This window comes from Apis dorsata, unplaced genomic scaffold, assembly GCF_000469605.1.
Source record: "Apis dorsata unplaced genomic scaffold, Apis dorsata 1.3 scaffold_470, whole genome shotgun sequence".
NCBI classification, from domain to species: Eukaryota; Metazoa; Arthropoda; class Insecta; order Hymenoptera; family Apidae; genus Apis; species Apis dorsata.
This window is the reverse complement of record NW_006263709.1, coordinates 52,555-60,524: the sequence shown is the minus strand read 5'-3', so window position 1 is coordinate 60,524 and position 7,970 is coordinate 52,555. Positions and strand designations below refer to the sequence as shown.

Genomic DNA, 7,970 nt, shown 5'->3' with positions numbered 1-7,970 from the left:
AAAAAAAAAAAAAAAAAAAAGAAAATTAAAAAGAAAAAAATATAAACGAAATCACGAACTAAACGATCAATACTCGTCTCATGAAACGAGTCATGGTCGCAATTACGCAATTATTACATTTAATAGGAAAGAATCTCCAATTCAGAAATTTAAAAAAATTATAAAATTTTGAAAATGTAATGCATATATGTAAATACGTAATTCGCTATTTTTCTTTTATTAGACTAAATTAATTCTAAAAGAATAAAATATTCCAGAAATTTTGGCTTTTTAATTTTATAATTTGCAAATAAGATATAAAAAAAAAAGTTTTCAGATAAAAAAGTTTCTTTAACGAGAATTATTGTCTGCTGAAAGATTTATTATTTATTTATATAATAAGAAAATTATAAGCAAAAAGTTATAAAAAATTTTAATCTATAATTTAAATAATTATGAAATAATGAAAATATAATATATAATACATAAAAAATCAAATACTTTTTTCTCAAAAAATTTCTTTCTTTTGAGAATAAAAATTTTTCTAATGTTTTAAATATTTTCAAATGTTTTGTACTTAAATATTTAAGTACAAAAGTAAGATAATTTATATTATATACTTTAATTTATATACTTTTCAATCTTTTATTTTAGTGAATAAAAGTATAAAATGAAAATAAAAAAAAGAAGGAGAATTATAATATATATGTCTTATTTTAAAAAATTTTTTTTTTTAATATAGTTATCAAACTTCTCTTTTATTTTCTTACATAGCAGATAATACAAACAATGCAGAGGTTTAATAATCAATTAAAAAGTAGCTGAATAACATTGAAAACATATTTTAGGATAAATAGTATTATGAATTATTTTTTATGGTGATGAAATTCTTCAAAAAAATGGAAATATATAAATTTGTTACATTGCATATCATATGATAACATAACTGCCACATATAAAACAATGAACTATATGAAATCTTATTGCAAAATTCATTGGATTTTCAAAATTATTTTGTTTCTTATCAATATATGTACATGTAAAAAAAAATATAATAAATATATAATATATTAATAAAAATTGTTGTTAACTTTATATTGTTAACTATTTATATAAGCTTATGCATGTAAATTAATATTATAATTATATAATGCAACAAAATAGAAAAATTTTTATATAAAATTATTCCATATACGGAAACATTATATTTACATTAAACTATCATGTCTATAATTTTCTTCGCTATTGTGAATATTTTAAGATATTGATTAGATAATATACTATTTTGTAATATAAATGGACAATGTCGAATTCATGAATCTAATAACAGAATATCTTGAAATCTCGTTTTGATAGATATACTTTTGTTAATTATTCATTAAATTATTTATTAAACAATTCGTTAATTTTTCAGATATGGAAGCTTATTTAAGTAACTTATATAAATATTCCATTGTCGAAATAAAGATTCTTTCACTTACGTAATTAAAATCATTACTTTTTTCTGTAGAATAATAAAAAAAAAAGAGAAAAAAAGACTTTCAGAAACTGATACACAAGGAATGTAATATAGCTATGTATAGTAATGGTATAGTTATGTATAGTATATATAAATTATACTTTTATTGCTATAGTACCTTTTGTTTCTTATTTCTAGCTAAAATGCGATTGATCGGAATGTAATTTTAGAAAATTTAAATCCATCTTCTTCAATATTGAATGTATTTTTGATCCGAGCTGTGTATTTCTAATATGAGTGTTTACATTTTATATTATCTAATAAAAATCGAAACAATTTCATTATTTATTACGTAGTATTCATATCATATGAATTGATAATAAATTTTGTTTATTATTATATTAGAGAGACTATTCTATTATATATTTTGAAATTTGTATAAATTTGTATAAAATTTACATAAAATTGTATAAATTTGTATAAATTTTTTTAAAATTGGAAATCCAATGTTGGGATTTTTAAAAAATTTTCAAATCTATCTTTTCATTAATTTTTAATATCCTCTTTAAAAATTTAACTTTAATGAATAATATCAATTGCATTCATAAACTTGTTATAAAAATTTAAAAATTTGTAACAATTTTTCCTCACATGTTTCTCCCTCTGTTAATAAAAAGCAATTATACATGGATACAAAACAAACATAATATATAGTTAACATAATATAAAAATGATTACTCACTTATATAATAAGATGTTCTACAAAAACTTTTCAAAATTTATGTTTTTGATAATGTTTAAAGAAAATCATTTCCTCTTTTCATTTTTTTTCGAATACAATAGCAACTTTATATTTCAGAATTGCATTCATTTAGCTTTTTGTTTCAAAATTACAATATCTCGTCCTTTAGGCACATACTGATCTTTCTTAATTTCTAAAAATTTGTATAAACAAAAAATTTTACAAAATATTATTTAAATAGTTTTAAAAATTTTCGTACAATATCAATTTTCATTGCAAATGAAATGTCTTGCGATTTAATAAGCATATTTTTTATTTCAAAGTAACTCCATTTCTTCTTTATTAAGTATTTCATACTGTTATTATTCACAATTTTAAAAATAGTCATAATACAAATTACGAAGTACGAATTATATTTGCACGATATATGTGAATCATTTTTATGTATTCATTGTAAAATTAAGATGTATTTATTGTTGACATCTATAGTAGACTACAAACTAGTATTTCTTATTGTTAATGAGTCTTTACTAGTCAAATGCCTTTAACACTGCTGACAATAACAAGAAATGGAACTATTTATCGTTAGATATAGCAAAAATGTAATGTCATTTATTATATTAATATATATGCACGTTTTTTCTCGATTTGCATGACACATTCGCATCTGATAATTTATACATATGCATCGTGATAATTTTCTATTGTATGTGCAGCATATCATATCATATATACAATAAGATTCGAAATATTTATTTATAGTAAAAAAAAGTATTTGTTTTTTTTTTATACTATTTCATAATTATTTAAACTGATTAAAATTTTGTGAAAAATGAATTTTGAAAAAAATTTTAATTTTTCTTTATCGAATTATTGATATAAACAATTGATAAATTTTTTACTAGATAATAGTTTTCATTAAAAAAAATAATTTTTGTCTGAAAACTTTTTTTCTATCTCTATTTTGTGAATAATAACACAGAAGAATAACCGAATTTTCAAGGATTAATTTTATATCTTTAGATTGAATTTGGATAGCAAAAAAAAAAAAAAAAAAGAAAATTCATAATATTTATGTATTTTTATGTATTTCATATTTTTTGTGTATTTCATATTCTTAAAATTTCAATTTAATTTTTTGAATTTCAGGTTGGAAATCTTAGTCGTGATAATTGTGTTTGACCAAACATTATCATTATCATTAATTATTATTATACATGTTTGTAAGATGTAGAAGATATTGTAGAATTTGTAGAAGATATTGTGCGTTGATTTTTTTTTATAATTTAAGATCAATAAAGAATAAAGTTAAATATAATTTTAAAATTTAATAACGTTTGCAATGATAACGTTATTGGCGAGACTAATATGAGTGAAAACGAAAGAAATATTATCATAATTGTATAAATGATCTGATAATTTAAAAAAAAAAATAAGTATTACATGTAGATGAGCTTTGAGTAGATCGATTGTGATCTAATTGATACCGATTGATCAATAAATGAAATATTGCGATTTTAAAATTTAGAAAAATGCTAAATACTATTATTTAAGTCATATGCTGTTCAGTTCAAATTATATTTTTGGTACAGAATATATTTATTGACTTCTATTAAACATTACTTGGTATTATGAAATTTTATTTTCTCTGTCTTAACCTTGATTTATATAGTGCTATCTGTTCATTTTAATTTACAAAATTATTATTGAAGATTAAATACATTTATTATATTCGTACAATGATCATTATGTAAATATATATATATGTAATTCTTTTAAAATTTATTAATTGAAGAAGCACATTCCTGCATCTATCTATTCATCCAAATACAATCATTTATAAAAAATACTAGTATCCTTACACTGCAAAAATTTAATTTTTTTTATTTTTAATAAAATTATATACATTGTAATAAGATTATGTATATATAAAGAAATGAAATCAATGTTTGAAATTTCAATATATAATTTTTTAAATATATGGTTTTTTAAATGTAACTTTATAATGTATGAGATAGAACAAAAATTTAAATTATAAGATATTTAGTTTTTTAATACCCTATCATCTTATAAAAAATATCTTTGGATAAAATTGTTTCCAAAATACTAAAGTGCTTGATTTCATTTCTTCAAATAGCTGATTTTCTGTCGACAAAAAAATTGCTTATCCATTATGTTCTATATATATATATATATATATTCAATAAAATTAGAATATTTTCAAATAAAATGAATTTTCTTATATCATAAAATATTTATAAGTGATTATATATATTTATATATGTTCAAATTATTAATTTTTTCTTTAATTTTAATTTTAAATTTTTTAAATTTTCAAATATAAATTTTATTTTGTAACATATTCATTTTCATAATAAAAAATTTTTAACAAATATTTATTTGTTGCGAATAAATTCTTTCATTTATAATAAATCATTTACGAATTTTTGTAAATACCTTTAAAGTCCTTAATCCTTTTATTATATTTGCAATATGTTTATAAGTGTGCTTATATAAATTTCAATCGCAATCTGATATACACATTAAAAGGTTAATAGATTACTTCATTCAAATGATTAAATAAATTATTGAATAATAAATTATTTGAAAATAATTTATCTGATTTTGATACAAATACAAAGTTCTCTATTATATATTTTATTTTATTTTTAAAATTATATTAATCATTTTTTAAATTGTTATATATCATTTATATTTCAAATAAAATATCCAACCAATCCAAAAAAAATAATAAAATGATTCAGATAAAATATATTTATTGGAGGTCAAATTTTTGTGTTACTTTAAGATTTTATATAAAGCCTTAAAATATAAAATATAAAAATATTAAAAGTTTTACAACTTTTATTCTTTTGAAAGACTGAATTCGTTTTTAAATTAAAAAACAGATATATAGATTCTGAAATGATGTGACTCGATATAGAAAATGATGGGGGTGCATTCCTTGAATGATTGCGTGATGTTGAGAGTCTATAATTTATGAATTCATGCATGTATTTTTGAAAGTTAAAATGGTTTTGAATAAAAAATTCAATAATCTCGCCAATTTCTTCATATTTTATCGCAGATACACATATATTTTTGCCATTTCAATAATATCATAAATTTATCATTATTATTCGTTTAAATATCTAAGAATTCGTTTAGATGTCTAAGAACAAAAATATTTCATAAAAAGAAGTAAAAAGGATTTAATTAATAATATGATATATTACTTATGATATATTGTTAATATGATGTATTATTTTTTTTCTATTGTCATAGTTTATCATTCAATGAATTAATTTTGCTGCTTATGTAAAAACGAATCAATCGAATGTTCTCCTATAATAATTTTTAAAATAAAGAAAAAACTCAGGAAACGATTCCGTAAAATTTTAAAGAAAAATGAATTGAAAAAATACTATTCTATGCAAGAAAGAATAAAAAGTTAATTGAAGTATTGGAATCTAATTAAAAAATTAGAATTCAAATATTCAAAGATAACGATGTTAATATATATTCCTAATAAAAGTTTTTGAATAATTATCATATTTGGTTCAAAATTACAAAAATTCAAAAAGTTATTATTATATTTAAATAAATAATTATTATACTTGAAACATTTAATTGATACTTATATTTCATAATTTGTATAAATGTGTATATATACAATTTTTTTTAAAATAGAAAACTAATTGCCTTATGAATTTTGTATATATGTGATGCAATAAATGTATTTTGAAAGGAAATTGATATTTGCGATCGGTAATTTTCGAGATTCAAGTACAAAATTTCAAAATTTTATACTCGAGAAAAAAACAAGAATTTTAAAAAATTTGTTTTTTTGCAGTTCTGTATTGTTAAGTGAATTGTTAAATATTAAATAGATTAAAAAAATTTCCATCAGATTATTATTTATTTCATATCACAAAATTTTCAGTTTAAAGAAAGAGAAATTTTGAAAAATTATATCTTAATATTTCGAATGAAAATCGAATAGTTTTTATAAAGAAATTATTACAATGATAAAAGAAGGTCATTGAAAATAATAAGTATTAAATTATTATTTTATAAGATATTTTAAATAATTTATGGTTTATAACAAAACCATTCGAAACTTTTGTATATATCAATATAACATTTCATTCTGTTTACTTTATGCATGAAATACGTATAAAATATATGCTTTTACGTTAATTTAATAAAAATGAAATTCAATTAAAAATTAAAAAACTTTTAATAACAAAATGTCGTTCAATGAAAAAATATCAATGTAAATACATCGTTGATTACAAAAATATAAAAATATAAATTATAATAACTTTTGAAAATTCATTAAATATAAATCAATTAATACAAAATATTATATATAAATAAATCAAATAGAATTTTTTATAATTTTTCGATTAGCGACATATTATTTAATCATGAATTAAAATAAATAAAAAAAAATTCTTTTTTTCTTCAGAGTTATTGATAATTGGATAATTGATAATTGATTTGATCTTATTTTATCTAAGAAAAAATGCAATGTCTATTAATGTGTCTATTAAAATTAAAAATAAATTATTAAAATTAAAAATAAGTATTAGTTTAAAAATTTATTTTATATAAAGACATTTTACTCGATTTTTTTTTTCTTCTTCTATCATCGTTGTAAAGGAGAAGAATTCAGAAAGAAAATCAAATTTATTCTTTTCTCTCTTTAATTTTAAAATAGACGATAAAAAGGAAAAAGATAAATTATTCGCGANTATATATATATTTATAATAATAATTTTATAGTAATAAAAATAAAAATTTTATAGTAATAAAAATAAAAATAATAATTACTAAATAATTTTCTAGTCAATCCTTGAAGTACAAAGTGCAAATACAATTTCTTAATTAAAAGTTAACCAAATTAACGGTAAATCTAAATTTATTTAATTTTTATTAATATTAATCGACGATTTTTAACAAAATTGACTCAATTTGGTATATTTAAACAAGATTGTATATTAAGTATCTAATTCAAGGTTTGATCATATTTAATAATATTAAAATATCGTTTCCTTTACTATAGTAAGTAACTACAGTAAGCTTACAAAAGACTTGAATCTATGTCATTTAAATTAAGTTAGGTTAGATTACCCACTTAAAAATATTATTGCTTTAGATTTTCGAATTATCAAAAAATTCGAAATTATTTAATCAAATTCGAATTTGTATATAATAATCCTATTATTATTCGTGAATAATATAAAAAAATCATTATGAAATAATCGAATAACTCGAAGAACATAGTAATATAGAATATAGTAAGAAATATGTATATATGTATATATAGTAAGAATATTCGAGAATTACTAATATCGATACTGAAGTACGAGAAATGTATATGAAAATCTCGAACAAAGAACTTAATTCCATAATGCATAAATGTTATTTATCGTATTATGCACCAATTATATTTATGATTATTGAACGTATACGTTCTTTCCGCCAATATTTATGAGGAAATATATGAATGCAAACGAGTGTGTCTTTTGTATTTATAGAAAAACTATGATAATAACAAAGGAAGAGATATAAATTGTGTATATATGTGCATCATTAAAATCGTTCGTATTTTTAACACTGAAAGATATTATCGTTCGCGAACTTGTTTATACGTTGTTCATGCTATCATGTTTTAGTGATAAATATATATATATAAAATATATATATAAAATATATATATAAAATATATATATAAAATATATATAATATAATATAAAAAATGTAATATAAAAAAGAATAATATGC

The 7,970-nt window shown here is 18.8% G+C and overlaps 1 long non-coding RNA gene across 1 annotated transcript in view; it reads left to right on the top strand.

The window, feature by feature from the left end:
- The window catches only part of LOC116186145, a 4,681-nt gene extending 661 nt beyond the window's left edge, over positions 1 to 4,020 (top strand). Inside the window, exon 2 of the long non-coding RNA XR_004151099.1 lies at positions 3,330 to 4,020. This is a non-coding gene — a long non-coding RNA (uncharacterized LOC116186145). The remainder of the gene's footprint in view (positions 1 to 3,329) is intronic.
- The last annotated feature ends 3,950 nt before the right edge of the window (positions 4,021 to 7,970 follow it).